Consider the following 17,124-nt stretch of genomic DNA (forward strand, 5'->3'; position numbering starts at 1 on the left):
ATCCCAAGATTATTTTATCACCCCTTACTTATTGGCCATGGAGCTCCATTGCCTAGAATGTCTAAATTCCTTATTTTGAGCCATGGATACTTGATATATATGTATCTATCTTAAAACCCCCAATTTTTTTTTCTTTTTTACATACTCTCATAGGTCAATTTTCTCCTTCTTCCTCAGGAAATAAAGATCTGTTGAGGTCCTAACCCTGTGTATTCAGAATGTGGCCTCATATTTACAGGAAAGGGTCTTTATAGAGGTCATCAAGTTAATGTTAGGTCACTGGGATGAACCCTAGTCTAACATGACCAGTGTCCTTATGAAAAGGGGGACCTGGACATGGATGGGGGAGAACACCATAGGATGAAAGCAGAGGTTGGAGTAGCACACCTGCAGACCAAAGAGCACCAAGGCCTGCTGGCAGCCACAGAAACTGGGAGAGAGTGGAGAGGTCTCCCTCCCAAACCTCAGAAGGTGCCAACCCTGCCAACACCTTGACCTTGGGCTCACAGCTGGCAGAACTGCAAGACAATAGCCTTCTGTCGCTGAAGCTGCTCATTCTGTGCTACCAGGTCAGAGCAGCCCCAGCAAACTCATACACATTCTGCAGAGTAGAAGTTTTCAAGTTTTTTGAGAGAAGCAAAGGCAATATAAGTTATAGAAAAGGGCCATATGAGAACTACTGCAGTTAGAGAAGACTCTTTGCTTTCCCCCAATATTTGTTTTTTTCTTTTGCAAATTTATCTAGAGTGCCTTTCCTTTTCATGAGTACCCATAGAATTTCTGATCATCACTTACGATTAGTCCAAAAACGACTTCCACATAAATTCTTCTGCCATATCCCCAGCTGGAGTCCATTTATTTCTTCTGAGCTCCCTCCAGCACTTTATTTGTATGTTATAAATATTAATATATCTTCCTCTGCATTGTTGTTCCTTACATACATACGTTATCTTCCTCCAAGAGATAAGGCAAGTCTTGGGGCGGGGGTACCTCTTCCTCCTGGCTCTGCTCTTGATGTGGCACAAAAGAAGTGACTCGGCATTCATTCCATTCATGACTTGAATCCCACAAGAGGGCCCCATCTTTGGGAGAAGGTCGCTGTGACCCATGTTACTGCTTCTGTGATAAGAAGCTAAATACACTTCTGTTTGCGCATTTTCTTCTCAGTGGTGTTTTAAGATCTCTATTTTTCTGAATCTGATTTATCAAATTCCCCCCCTCCCTTTTTTTGCCATCACTACAAAAATTCAAGTCGCAATTCTGCAAAAAATTCTTTGCCTGATCCATCAGTTAAATGGAAGAAAAAATTCCCCATTTATTCAGCATTTCTGTGTCCAGGTCTGAATTCTTTTACCCCACACCTCTCAGCTATCACATGATAAAGACTCACTTTAACATTTGTACCTGCTTTTGATTAGTATGTGCAGCTTTTATGGACAGAATTATTTCTAAGGTTATTTATGCAGAAATCACAGCCAGTATAGAATATTTCCCAAACAGCCATGATGGGACATTTAAAAACCTTCCCCCACCAACATTTCTTTAAAATGAACAAAGCTCATAAAGCCTCTTTGTGACCTTCATAAAAAGCCTAACGGGTAAATGCATATTAGCAAACAGCAAATGATAAACAATTTATAAGTAATCTTTTAAGTTACTTAGAACAAAATAATAGCTTATTGTTTAGTTGTAAATTACATTATAATTTATATTTCTATAATTCCTGTTTATTGCATTTATTATATAGTCTTCATGTATAATACACATATATTATGGTTTATAGTTGGTATAATTTATTATTTATATAATTTCTATATAACATACATAAATTGAAATATGTTTTCCAGTTGAAATGACAAATTTGATGCAAAGAAGTATGTTGCTGCATTTATTAGTTACCATATAAATCTGTGTTCCCACTGTCCTTCCATTAATGTACTTTCTGCTTGTTCTCTGATTGAATTGTTGGTCACATGTCTGTTTTCACTACTAGATTCTTTTTCTCAGGAGTAGAATCTGTTTCCCCCTTGTCTTTATTTCTTCAAAACTGGATAAAGTGCTCTCTAATAAGCTTTATGGATATCGGCAGTTTGCCTATGCAAACAATTTTGGACAGGAGAGAATCAATCTCAACCTTCAAGTGGATTCACCAATGAATTCTCACAGGATGACATTATCATTTTAACATTTTCTTTCACTTTACATTATAATTTGATTAAGTACTTTTTTACCTAGAGCTTGGAGAACAGGTTATCCCAAAACTGGATAATGTGAAATTTAACACTTAGGATGCTGTCATCAAACTAAACCTTGGTTTGAATATCAAATTGCTTGCTTTAACTGGGATGAGAGGACACATGTCTTGGGTTAAGAAGAGGACAAGTGACCAGGTAGCAGCCACTATCACTTGTTTGTCTTCAAGGATCTCTAGGTGTGTACAGTGGTCATGCTCTACACATCTCAAAACAACAGAGCCAGATGAATGTACATTAATTGTCTTTTTTTCCCAGGACACCTCCCACATGTGACTGGAACCTGGAAATGACTCATGTTCTGCTTTTGTCCTCAAGATTAGCAACAGTGAAGTGAACTCCCTCAGCTCAGGGAGTTTGGTATATGGGGGTGGCAATCTCCAGGACACATAGGGACATTCTCCCTTACCTGAGGAGCCAGGAGCTGATGCAGAATTGCAAGAGAAGAGAGCAAAAGTGTTCTCATGTTGGGTTCCTTACAGGCAGGAAGCATGTGGGCCAAGCATAAGATGGGTCTAATCCATGTATTTCTAGTCTGGTGGTACATTTTTTAATTAACTATAACAATATTTGATATAGAAGAATGGGATGACACCGAGGGGTTTGGGAAGTACTTCAAAATGCTACCAATTCACATATTTTGTCTATTAAAGACAATAAGCATTCTTGGAAGAAGTGCAGTACCAATCAGTTCATAGGAAGTAGTTACTTGCAACATGGTACTTTCTTTGAACTCAGGTCTCCAGAGAAATGTATAGCTAAATTGGTTAAATTTGAATCTCAACGTTTTTGTTACATAGCAAGATATAGGACACATGAGTTTTGTAAACGTTTCTCACACTACTCAAAACAAAATAATCCAACGAATGCAAACTGATTTGTATACTAAGACAGGGACTTCCTACAAGAGATTCTATAACTAAAATTTTGTAAATATTATGCCCATTAAATTAAAGTAGGAAAAGAAAAGAACTCTGAGAGGGAAAAGATAATGCTTACTTTTCTAGAATAGAAGTGAGAGCATAAGAAGCAGGTTGAGAGTGACATCTGTGAATGCCAGCTCAGAGCAGCAGGAAGAGAGAGACTATCCAGCCAAGGGGAGAATTTGCACTCAGAGTTTTAATGGTAAGAACTACATACAGTGTGTTCCCTTGCTATGAAGGCAGAACTGCATTCGAGGCAGCCATGTTTTGGGGACAAGCAGGAAGTACTACAGAAGCACTGTTGGGAAGGGCTGGGTGAATGCCAATTGCCTCAAAAGTTACCCTCAACCTGAAATTTTTAAGATAAGTGACTGACTTAAGCACCATCTTCCTTTAAAAGGTAAATGTACCAACCAGAGAGCAATATTTACCAAGCATTCACCATCTGTTTAGTGCTATTTCAGGAAAAGTAGTTTGTGCCAAAGCATTAAATGACATTTCCCCTTCTCCAGAAAATTCCTCTCCAGCCCCAAAGGAGAAAACGAACAACTGCTGCCATAAGGGAGTGATAACAAGAGGCTCATTACCTTGACATTAAGGAGCTGACTTCAGTTGATTAATGTGTACCTAAGTCAATAAATTACATAGAGAAACGGGGATAAAATCTGACCTTTGAAGAATACATAAATTTTTGGATGGCTGATAAAGAGAAGAATATTCCCGGTGGAAGAAAGCATGAGCAAGGAATGGTGTGAGGCTGAGATGTAGTTAAGACTTTGGGAGTCCAGGCTGCCTTCAGTGCTCCCATTAGGAAGGAGTGAGGTGACAGAGACATGCGCTCTACAGAGAGGAATCTGCATTTCCAACTGGAGTCCATGAAAAGATTGGGAGAACACTTTGATGAATGTGATATTTTAGGAAGACAATCAGGTAATGTTATGCAGGGAGATTAGAAGTTAGAGGAAAGAGCCACCTGGGCGAGAGAGGTCATTACTGGTGAAACCCTCGACCTAACGGAAAGAGGGGCAGCTTTCACTGGAGAGAATAAATAAAGAAGAACCTGATAGCTACCAGGATAGAGACTGAAGCCTTCTGCAGTCCATTCCGTCCCATGAAGAGAGCATGAGAAGTCCGCCATCATCTTAGGAACTGCAGTTATGATCAAAGAGATATTTGAAGAATAAGTAAAAGTCAAGCGTATGAAGAGCTGATAAAAGCTTCAAGTTGGTTCCAGTCCACGGGTGGAATGAAGGACATTGGCTGCTCTCTTCCTCCATGCAGTTCAGATCCACAGGATTGCGTTCAGTGGAGCGAGCTGCCCTTCGAGACAGAGGTCACAAATGGAATTGCATCCCAAAGTCGGCCAGTAACTCAGATGAGCAAACACATCTGAGAGTAAGAGGATGTGGCAAGTGAAAGACATAAAGGCCTTTAGATCTTTTTTTATCTTCTCCCAAATACTCAAAGACCAAAAGCCAGGATGCAGACTAGAGGTATGGGACTGCTGCTTTAACAGGAACATGCCAGCAATGGACAACACTCTGGATGTGACAGGATGTTCATGGAACTCAAAGCCATATCACCCAAGGGACAGGGAAGGAACTGGTAACATCAGTTAGGAAGAGGCTTATGGGATAGCTGTTTTCTAGCTTCTGAAGGGTTATCAATTGGAAGTGGAATTGGATTTTCTCTTCTTGATCCCTCCAGAGGGAAGTATCAATATTAATGGGAGAAGCTGTAGAATTTTGGACTTGCCCTTTGGCCAGTTTTCCAACAGGCAGAGATGGGTATCAGTAAATTAGACCGCCTGTTAAGATGGTGAGTGTCCTGTCACTAAGAGTGCTCCTGCCCAGATGAAATGAACCCTGGCTGGGAATACTTTCCTGGCTGGGAATAACTTACTTTAGATGGGAAGTTACATCAGTAGCTCAGAGATTCTTTCCAAATCTAAGATTTTAACATTGTGTAATGTCAAGATCGCAGAAGCAGAGAACGGGAGAGGACACTGGTATCCCGCAGAAAGGGACACAGCTGATGAGGAAAGAGCCTGATGGCTGTTACTAGCATTTCCTCTATGGAGATCTGATTGCCAGATATCAGCCCTTTTACATGCAAGTACGCACCAGCAGTCTGAAGGCACAGGGATCCAGGATTCTTTTTCCTTCCAGGGTGAAGGAAAATAGAATTCTGCTAAATAGGAAAAAAAAAAACTTAGAGCAGGGAAAAAGGAAAGATAACAGAAAATAAACCAAAATTTGTTTTCTTTACCTCCCAAGGCTCTTCTCAAATGTAGTTCTGATATTTTAGAACTACATGTTTGGGTCATGTTTTCATGTTCAATACTGCTAAATAGGAGAAATATACTTTTTATATTTCCTTTAGGCATATGATTTAGTATAACCAACTTACAAACATTTAAGCAATGCTGTTATGTTTGATCAAATAATTCCACTTCTGAAAATTTGCATGAGGAAATAGCATAAAATATGGAAAAGTACTTTATGCATAAAGATGCATATCCTCATTATACTAATTAGTATAAATAATCAGAAGTAATAAAATAATACATGCATGTGATTCATGATATAGCAATTTATTTTAGTTTGCTGGGGCTGCTATAAAAAATACCACACACTGGATGGCTTAAGCAATGGAAATTCTTTTCTTAGGGTTCTGGAGGGCAGGAAGGCCAAGATCAATATGCTTGCTCATTAAGTTCCTAGTGAGGGCTCTCTTTACTGTGTGTGTGGACAGTGACCTTCTTATTGCCTTCTCACAGGACCTCTTTTCTGTGCCTCTTCTTATAAATTCACTAATCCTAATAGGACTAAGGTTCCTTTCTCGTGACATCATCCAACCCAATCATCTCCTAAAAGTCCCATTTCCAAACATGATCATATTGGGAGCTTCTCTCCAAAATATGAATTCAGGAGGGACACAATTCAACCTGATACCACCCAACACTGAGTTCTACAAAAGTATGTAATAAAGCACAGCCTGCTTTTAATGCATTAAATTAAAAAACACAGTAATCACATATGCAATTGTATTAAAATTATGGTGAGAAAGACTTAGGCATAGAAAAAATTTCTTCAAAGAAAAATACCAATAGGTTAAGTGTGGTTCACTTGTTGTGATAAGACTAAGAATGGTTTTCTTTTTAAAACCTGTTATTTCCAGCTCTTAATTAATATGTACACATAACATTAAAACTTGTTCTAAAAGAATTAAGTTTGTGAGAATACGCCTACGAATCAACTCATCAAGAACAACTGATGGGAAGTCTCTTCTAGTTCTGTAGCACAAGAGGTTCTGAGGGGCAAGAGGATCCTGGCAGACAGGGTCACCCCTCCTGACTGTTTACTGAAGTCAGTATTTCTGCAGTGAGTTCCTGGACTCCATGGCTAGGGATAAGATGGGTAAATCAGTGGAATTCCTCCCCAAACAATGGCACGAGCCCCAGTTAATATCCTTTTTTTATTCAGAAAAAACAACTTTTGCTAAATATGTGAATACTTGACTAGAAGTGCATCTTAAGTCCTATAGACTGCTGATAAATTTAATAGCCTTAGAGCAATATACATTTTATCCCTCCAAAAAGATAAGAAAGGCGATCAATTCACTTCATTCCTTGTTGAGGAAGCATTGTACAGAATCCCAGAACGTCAGGACATCAGGTGGTCATGGTCCTGCTTTTGAGGGGTCACAACTGTAAATTAAATTACAGCAGCATCTAAATAAACCCACTTTTAAGCTATTTTCCTATATGCTATTCGAGTACGGTGATATTTCCCTTTAGATGAATGATTTAGGAATAATGACCTTTAAGAGGAAATAGGAAAGTGATTTCTGAAGATCTGAAATAATCTGTCCTTAATTATACAGTAATGTCAAGTACAGACATCACAGCATTCACAAGGCTGTCATGGTGAACAGTTTTACAAAACAATAATTACCTCTTAATGCCTGTTTTTAGAAAATGAATCTGACAAACTTGGTTTGTCATTTCTTTTTCAGAGTCATTTTGAAAATTGCCCCTGAGTATGAATAACTCTCTAGTTCTGTCTGCATAAAGTAGGGACGTCCTATTTAGTCACCTTGTTTTTCTGGTCCCCTCTTAATATCCTCCAGGATGGGGGGTTTTGGTGCCACATGGGAAGGCATCAAGGAATTCAGTGCCATCTCTGGAACATGGCTCCCATGTGTCCTGCTTGGCCTCTCACCACGTCTCTGGGCCTTGGTGCACAATGGCTTTGGAAACATTCCCATCAGCAAGTGGCCAAACACTAAGGCAGTAACAGTGAGATCATGTGACTGTCCCCAATCAGGGGCACAAGACCAGCAAAGGCATTCTGAGCCCTCCTAAGGCCTCCTGTCACTTCCCTTGCCCTTATACAACCCAAACCGCCCCCTCAACTGCTATCTGTTCCTAGGGACTAGTTTCTCTGTACCCCAAACTTACATGCTCTGTCCTTGTCAACAGCTCTGATTTTCCCTAAAATTGTTGGTGTTCCCATAGTTTTCCTTCAAAAATGTGTTCAACAGTGATTATATTTGGGTAGTTGGATTGCTTGTGGGTTTTGTTCTCTTCTTGAGACTTCTGTGGACAGGCTGAGTTTTTACAGTGAATACATATTGTTCAGTAGTGAACAGAAAAACTAAATTTCATTAAAATGAACATAAAAGACCATTTTCTTCTTAAGATACATATTACTGTGTGTACAAATGCCAAATACAGACGTGGGCCAGTATGCTGCTGAATATGTGTATTTAAAGAAGAAAATATTAATTGGGTTTTGCGCCTATGGCTGCCAGGCTCTACTAGAAATGCTTTATGTGTGTTCTCTGCCCTTTGCCTCTGCGCTGAGAGCATTCTCATAGGTCTCATTTTAAAGATGAGACAACTGAAACTCAGACAGGTTAAAGATCTTACCCTAAGCCACAAGGCAGGTGAAACCACAGGTGGAGAACACCAGTGTCTATTCTCCAACCAAGGCACCTATGCTGTCACCCCAGGGACAGCTTACATTTTTATAGCACTTTCAATTACCAAAAAGACGGCACTTGATATTTTTTCATGTATGATTTTCTTACAAGCCACGGGGCAGGCAGCATTCCGTTTTAACGATACAGCAACTGGAGTTTGGGGAGGTTAAGGGTACTACCCAAGGCCAGGAATTGGGCAAACAGCAAAATTAGGAACAGAAATCATGGCTTCTGACCTCAAGCCCAATTATGTTTTTTCTACCACCTGATTAAGATGGCATGTGTGTTTGCCATAGGTCAACAAGGTTCTTAAGAGGGAATGTGTTATTGCATACATGGAAAGGATAAAGAAAATGTTTAATTTAGAGGTAATCCTTATCAAATATAATGATGCCCCCAGAGGCAATCCATTCATTAAGAAAAAAATCAAGATAAATGGATGTTGAGATACTTAGGGCATATGAATTGTGGGTATTCTCTAGCCTAGTCTCTGAGCAGATGAAGTTAAATTAACTCTTTAACTCTAGTTCAAAAATCTATGAAATAACAAACTTGAACTATTTCAAAGATAATGGAAAGTCTCTCTTAAAAATAAATTTTAAATGTTTCCTTTCTTTTTTCTTTCCTGTGAATATGGCTACCCTGAGAGAAAATAAGTTCAAATAACTGTAACAATCGTTTTTAAAATTCTCACAGTCCATGTTTGAATTTTCACCACCAAAGCTCATAAGGTGAACGCAGGCCTGCATTCTTTCCAAAGAGTGACTGTAGCTGAGCTCACAGCACTAAGGAGGGCGACTTGGTCATTGGCACCCACCATCTCCCAGATTCCTTGTGAAGGAGAAACAAACTAAATGCACAGTAATCTCAATGTGGCAACATGTTAAACAGTACACTAGGTTTGCCCAAGTAACAATTCATAAAATACTATCTATCTTCATTTGTTAGTCCTTTATCATCTAGTAAGATACTGTACAAAATACTAGATAAGATGGTAAGATACCATTTCCAAAAATAAATTTAAATTTCTAAAAATAAAATAGAAACATCTTTTAGTAATCAATCCTAATTTTAATTGAATCATCATTTCTATTTATTATCCTCCAGTCCCCCAGTTGGTCTGCAGGATAGACGTCAATGAAAAATAAATATATAGCTTTTAAAAGGTAAGAAAAATGACACTGATGAAAATAAAAGTGTAGGACTTTATTAAAAGTAGTTATGTATACTGTTACCATAATTAAGGGATAATGACTTTTTATTTAAAGATATAATTCAAGATTAGTATGATAATTTTAGATCTCAGTTTTTTTTATGTTGAAGAATAAAGAATGACTCAGAATTCGTTGTTTGATTCCACTTTTATATGCTCACTAATGTGCAAGAAACCAGAGCACTTTAATCCCTTTGATTTTTTAAAATAGCTGTATTTTATTCATTTATCTTATGTGGTGCTGAGGTTTGAACCCAGGGCCTCACATGTGCTAGACAAGCATTCTACTACTGAGCCACAACCCAGCCCCAATCCCTTTGATTTTTAAGCCCAGAATCTCAAAGTAAAAATGAAGTAAAACACTTAGGAATCAGAAGGAGAGAAATCATCTCTACTGTTGTAACATCAACCAGCAACAGAGTACTGACTCCTCTTCATGCAAAAATCCACGCTCCGTGACATACTTGTTCCTAATAATGCCAAAGACTTACTTTCTTATTTCCTGGAGCATCAAGCCTCATTTAAGAGGTTCAGAACTTGTATGGTTCATTCGAACAAGGTCCCTGTGTGGAACAAAGACATAATCCCACGCTTGCCGTGGCTGGGCTTCCCATTAACCTCTGACAAATGATTTGTATCAGTTCTTTCTGACCCTGGGAGCCTCTGTGGGCCCTGGGAGAAAGCAAGGCAGAGGAGGTTCTTACAGTCATTATGTGACTTCAATCTTAAGAAAACATTGCCTTCTTTGCAATCATAGTTTTTAGGCTCAAATTAATCTCATTTGTCATGAACCAAAGAAGTTTGAGAGAGAAAAGGAGCTCATGGACGAGGGAGCGTGAACTACAACAGGCTACCCAGACTTCCTGAGTTCATGCCCTGTCACCGCGAGTTGTACAAAACACAGTATCTTTCACCCTTAACTGACTCATCTGGCAATTTTCAGAGCTCAACAAATCCCAGTCCCAACGAATCCCCAAATTTTCCAGATGATACTGTACCTAACTAGAATCATCAAGAGTTTTCTACATTCAATTATAAATTCTGTAGCAAATCACTAGTCTTTGAGTCAGTTCTTTGATTGACAGCAATTACTCATTTCAGCCTTTCATTTTTGGCATTCATTCATTCACAAAGGACATTGACTGAGCAGCTATTACAATCCACATGAATGCAAAAACATGAACAAAATGCTTTAAACAGGAAAACATGGTGGGGAAGTCCACGTCCTCGAGTGATCTTTCAGACAGTGCTGTCCCTAACTCAGCGCTTTCATGGCTTACAGCCTGTGGCACTGAAGGTAGGCACTGGATCACTCAGCCTTCAACTGCAAACTAACCTTCAACTATTTTTGGTATACGAAAAAAATCATCTCCAAGTAGGTTTTAAATTTCTGTGTGTTGATTTTTTTGTCCTTAATTTTCTTAAACTCCACACACACTGAACAGTCTGATACCCGCACACCACACAAACAACATAAAGCTCACTGCATTGCAATGCAAGTATCTCATGTATGAATTATTGCTTTGTGAAACCATCTTCCTGAAACACGACTTTTTATCATTCAGAAGTAACCCGTCTTTTATGCCTTTTATTCACATTAGAAAAATAACTCTATCAGGTGCAATGGCTGAAGGAAAACCTATAAATTCACTAATCTCATGTCACCAAAGCTCTGACCAAGTCCCGATGAAAGGCATTCTCCACTGCCCTCCACGCAGGACCTGAGGCTCTAATGGGAACCCGTGGGAGTGAGGACTGGCTGGGGCCTTCCCTCACCATCTCACCTTGCCTAGCTACCCCAAATCCTCCTCTTTGACCTGAATGGAGATAACTATAAGAAAAGCCTTCTCCAAGTTCTCAATTAAACCAATTCAAGACTAATGAGATTATGGTAGTTGAGGAGCTAACTCTTCTGGGTTTGTCTGGTTGCTATAACAAAAGGCCTCTGGGTGGCTTAAAAAATACACATTTATTTCTCACAGCTTTGGAGATTGGAAAGTTCAAGGTCAAGGTTCTGGCCAATCAGTTCCTAGGAGGGGCTTTCCTACTACCTTGTAGAAAGCCACCTTCTCAATTATGGCAAGTCCTTTTGGGGAGAGAGACAAAGATCTCTTTCTCTTATAAGGCCACCAATCCTATTGGATTAGGGCCCCACCCTAATGAATTCATCCAACCTTCATTATCTCCCCAGAATCCTTCACCCAAATCAGGCAAATCAGGGATAGGGCATCAACATAGGAAGTTTGGGGGTTTCACAATTCAGTCCGTAACACTCTGAAAAGACAAAACTATTAGTATCTTGTGAACAACAAGGGGATGGAGAGAGTCTAATTTAAACTATATAAGTATGATTTTGTAGGGGGCCAAAGGGCTTTTCTACAAAGCAGTGTGAAGGAAGTAATGCACAGGTGTGCCTTGCACAGTGTGAAAATATAAACACTGTACATGATCTGGCTTCTTACTCCTCAATGCACTTAAGATGTGTAATTCTGGATTGTGTGAATAAAATTCATGGAACCTGTTGGAAAAGATTCAAGAGTCAATCTGAAGTCAGGATGCACCAGAGCCAAATCAAACAGATGAAAATTCTATCTTCTCCTTGGCCCAACGCTGTGTAAAATTAAATGTCACATTCTCTCTGGTTCTCACTCCTGTTATTTCCCAAGTTCCACCTTCAAGAAACTGTTTCCTTCCTCTAACATAACAACCTCCAGCCTGTGATCGCTTGCCTTGTCTCTTGCAGAAAGAGTATAAGGATGACCCTCTTCTCTCAAGTAGCTGTTCACCAGCTTCAAGTCTGCTGAGCTTCCTCTTGGCAAAGTGCCTCCCATTCATGACTTTTCCTGCCTTTTGTTCTGCTACTCATCTTTTTTATTATCGCACAAAATCTTCAAAGATTCACTTTTCTCAGTTATGGAACCAATATACTCATTAGGGTCTCATCAGCATTGAGCACAGCACAAGGATCACCTGGTGCTCCCTGCACTCTTTTGACGGTAGCTGACAAAAATTCAAAACCAGGAGACCCAGTAATTCCTTCCTAACCTCAGCTGCTAGTTCTTAGTCAAGAGGGATTCATTTTTCAGCATTGGAACTAACCACAGACCTTCGATTATTTTAATACCGAAATCTTCTCTAGCTAAATTTTAAATTCCCAAGTATTGATTCTCAGACATTAGTTCTTTTAGACTCCATGCACACTCTGCCCCAGAGAAAAGCCTAGCCCTTGTGTATGCAAAATTCTCAGGAAGATGAACAGCATCATCATCACTGACAGGGTCAAGTGCTTCTAAAGACAGACGCCCAAACTCATCTCATGGCTGGACTGATTCCAACCTCTGAATATTCATTTATCTGGAAGACAAGACTGTTTTGCTCAAGATGCCCCAAACTGAAATGACCTTTCAGATTCAACAGAAAGAATCTGGAGCAGATTCCAGGAGAGGCGTCCAGAGGAACTGACCTGAGACACTGGTGACATTCGACTTTACTAATTCATTTTGAGATCATCGGGTTCCCTGGGACCTCTTGCCTCAGGAGCCTTGTCAAAACACTGAAATAAGTATTCTTTGATTTTCTGGCTTCACAACTGATCTTTCCAGACACTTGGTCATCAGGGGACATCCTCAAATGGTGTGCCCGAGGAGGCTGTAAGCCTCGAGCTAATGTGGACGTTCTACTTCAAATGTGGAGAGAAGCACTTGTCCACTGTTCAAGCACACATCCAAATGAGGAGACGTCATCATGACTGAGAGGAAACCGGGAACACCACAGAAAACATTTAGAATTCATTTAAAATGATGATTGGCTGTTTTCTCTCTAGAACAATATTTAAAATGTGAAATGGATGGATTACTATATGACGAGATCCCCAGCTACACATGAGGGACACAGCTTAATATCATTCTCATCTATCTTCAGATAATGGCTTACTAGTTACTTTCTCAAACTGACATTTTCTTTAAATTAAATGGAATGCATGACTTTATTATCTATGCCTTTTGGCTCCATGATAAGGAGCTTGTGGCCTCTGACCTTTAAAATATTATTTCTTCTTTTTTTTTCTAAGAATCAGGAGAATGTCTTCACAACACACCAAGTGAGGTACAATTCTTTGAGCAAACACAGAGGCATTTCCATAATGTTTTCAAAAATGACTCTCAGAACCAAACCCTGGAGAGTTCCTCATTCACTTACCAGTGCTTCTTCCTACAAGTCTGATGGGATCCTACAAGTTTAAAAGGAAAGCCAGCCGCTTCTGGGAAATCAGGAGCCAGCCCTTCCAGGTCCACACTGCCCAGCTCCCTCTCTATGACCCTGGAGGACTTGCTCCCTGAATGGGACCATCTTCTGGCTTCTTCAGCCTCAGAGTGAATCCCTCCAGCAGCACCCAGCCCCAGCCCCGGAGCTTCTGTGCTGGAGCCTGACAAGCTGTACCCAGAGGAGCAAGACTGTGGCTCTCTTGATCCCGCCTAGAGACCATTGCCTGACCAAGGGCTTCTGCTTTCTGCTGCCCTCAGCTGGGGTCTAATCATCATGTTTCAACCTCAGGCACTCTGCAGTTTCTCCTTAACCCTCTGGATCCCTGTCTCCCTGGACAGTGCAAGTATATACTGAAGTATTTTGTTACAAAGAGATGAATTAGACATAAATATGTTTAAAAATTTTCAGCCACTGCGTGTCACACAATTATTTTGAACTTTCAGGAGCACCAGCAAAAACATCTGTATATATCTCTTTCCCCAAAGCACCCAGAAAATCATTTATTGGGAATTTTCATAAAGGGCTAATTTTTAAGACATATACTCCTATGTTTAAGTAATTTCTTTTTTAGAAAGTACTTCTTCATGAAACATGCTCAATTTATGTTCATATAGCCTTTTGTGGTAATTATTTTGCCTAATTGGGATCAATTCAGGAATTGCAGGAATTATGTTCCTCCAAACTTGTTTTCACATTAAACCATGGAAACAAATAGGAATACGAACCATTGGATTCTGGGTGGTATGGCAGGAAAAAAAAACGTACTGGCTTTGAAGAAAATGAGAACTCTATCCCAGAATTCCGCATCTCTCTCTGAGAGTGAGGTGACCCTGTGAACATGTTCTAGGACCTTCTGAGCTCAGAAGCATGGGCAGTCAGTCCCCAGGGTCTGGTCCCTTATCACTTTGCATATGCTTCCTGGGCAAGCTTACGATTTCCCAGGCTTTGAACTGACATATGGTAAGATGGAATATTCCAAAATCTTTCCTAATTGGGCAACTCCAGATACCCTTGCCTTGGAGACTCTGCATATTTATATGTGCCTCTCTTTACTCTCTGTGCCCTCACTAGAGTACAAACCCTATAAAGGCTCCAACTTTAGTGCCTAAAAGGGCCTAAAAGGCTGCTTGGCACAGGACAGGCAGAAGTCAATAAACATCTCAGAGTCAGGGCCTCTCTGAAAGAGGAAGAGAATTCTTTGAAGACACAGTGCAACACTGATGAAATAAAGGAAATTCCTCCTTCAGATAGGCTTGCTATATTTGGATCACATTTTTATGTCTTCTAATGTGAAGCATAATCAAACATCTAATTCATAAGCACTGCTATTTTACGATTCTTTTCACTCTTATTAAAAAATCCTAATTAGAGACATTTACATTTTTAGTCCTGTTTTTTACTCTTTTATGCAGATGTTTACATAGCCTGAACTCTAATGTAAATCTTTCTGTGCACAAAAGAAGTGCTCAAAGCAAAGCCAACAACATTAATATTTTATTACTCTGCATTCCTCCTGCAACTTAAATTTGTGACATTTCAGTATAAAATTCTTAATTGAAAAAAAAAAAACCAGAAAAATCTCATTTTGTATTTTCAACAAAATTATTGGTAACATTCGAATAAGTCACATTTTCACTTTAATGGTTTTAAACACTCCCAGGGAAAGAACTGGAGAATTATATATAATTTATGTATATATATATGTATATGTATATGTATATTTTTTAACAAATACAGTAGTATCTTCTCATAAGTATCTTCATATTCTAGTCTTTGAATCCTTGATTAGCTGTCTTGAATGTAATTTAATCAATGGTGAATTTATCATATTACTGCAACCAAAGTGGCATGTTCTTTCATTCTATCAAAACCAAGAGAATAGGTGATATTGCATTGCCAGGTTCACCATCCTAAGAATACAAAGTGGATTAAGGACTTTAGAAATGCCTGCATTATGAAGAGTTGTTCTGCTCTTTGAATATCTTTTTTAATCCCCTAAAGTATTTCACAAAAGCACCTCCATTAATACTTTTTTACCTCAATATAGCTATATGCTATGTATAAAGTAAGACAGAGAAAACACAAGTCTCTGGGACTATAAAAATTCGAATATTATTGCAATAAGAGTGTCTTAAGAAAGAGGAGTAAACATTTTAAAATATTGAGAAAACACAGTCCAGTGGTTTATAAATGAAGAAAAAAAAAAAGAAAAAGCCAAGGAAAAGGTTAAAAGTAACTTTAGGATTTTAGATTGGATATAGGAAAGGAGAATATAATTAGACTTTAGAATAAAAACTAATTCAACGACATATAGTCTCTTCAAAATGTTAGTGGCAAATATTATTTTCAAAAACTTAAAAATGTTTGTATTAAAAGCAAATTTTTAATGCCTATTAAAATCACCACTCTTGGACTCTTCCCTTGCCTAGCCATGGAGCAAGCATTCTGTGTGCTTCATTTCACTGGGTCCTCTCAATAGTCCCTACGCGGGCCCTGTTGTCCTCACAGGCAGAGAGGGAATGCAGAGGATGAGTCCAGAAACAAGGAAACGCAAGGAGCACGTTTTAATCTAGGATGTGAACCAGGACCGCTGGAGGCAAAGCTCACTCCGTCACCACGGAACTGCTGACCCACTGTATGAAGGCACTTTAGACCACAAATGCATGGACTCTCGATATCACCTGTCTCAGAGGAAGATGGACACGAGCATGAAGCAGGCACAGGCTGTTTACTCCATGTGAATCACCTTAGCATTAGACTATAAATATCGTATCAATGATGCTTTGAAGAAAGTTAAAGAATTGAGTCATTACATCTTTGTTGAAAACCGGCTTGGTAAAATAGTTTCGGGAAAAGAAAAACAAAGCAATGTTTTTACGTTAGTGGGATATGTAGATACAGATATCTATTACCTGGCTGGATTAGAGCAGAAGCTATGTGACAGTTTACTAGTATTCCTGCTTCTGTATCAGACTAGTTTAAAAGGAGCTATAGAAATTCATCTCTTAGTGTTTGTTCACGTGATCTAGCAAAATTGTTAGAGATAAGAGGCCTCAATCAGGATTCTTTAGATTTGAATATATCCTTAAAATGGCAGAAACAAGAAAAAAAGGCCTTAAAGAAAAAAAAAATATTGGGCAAGGAGAAATGAGAAGCAGGTAGCCGTTCCTTAGTAAAATCAAGATGAGCTGCTAACAAAAATATTAGTTTTTGTGGCCTTTGGCTCTGTCCAAGTCCTTTAAAAGTGATGCCCAGCTCTTTGCTTCAGCAGAGCCTCCCAGATGTGTCTATAACCTGACGAATCTCCATTTTTATTGCTCATTGCTTTATGTGTCTAATTTCATTGGTTAAGTCTGTTCCTAGCTGTGGTGTAATTTAATTTGCTTGTGTTTAAAATAAAAATGCATCTGAATTATCCATTTATTCACTCCACAAGTATTTATAGAAGTCTAACATGGTCCAAGCATGGATGAGGCTGGAAGAGTCC

At 39.1% G+C, this 17,124-nt stretch overlaps 1 protein-coding gene across 9 annotated transcripts in view; it reads right to left on the reverse strand.

Moving 5' to 3' along the window:
• Chrm3 (cholinergic receptor muscarinic 3) overlaps nt 1–17,124 on the reverse strand; it is a 434,005-nt gene that overhangs the window by 183,385 nt on the left and 233,496 nt on the right. Inside the window, exon 5 of one of the 9 annotated variants that reach the window (XM_058575016.1) lies at nt 5,299–5,362. The exons of 7 other annotated variants lie outside the window; for them this stretch is intronic. The gene's annotated coding sequence lies outside the window, so the exon portion shown is untranslated. Of the gene's footprint in view, nt 1–5,298; nt 5,366–17,124 lie in introns of all 9 variants that reach the window. One more of the 9 variants, XM_058575015.1, reaches the window with a different exon arrangement.

The sequence above is a fragment of the Marmota monax genome, unplaced genomic scaffold (assembly GCF_021218885.2).
Source record: "Marmota monax isolate L192 unplaced genomic scaffold, Marmota_monax_Labrador192_F-V1.1 WCK01_AAM20220418_F8-fsc00071, whole genome shotgun sequence".
Lineage (NCBI taxonomy): Eukaryota > Metazoa > Chordata > Mammalia > Rodentia > Sciuridae > Marmota > Marmota monax.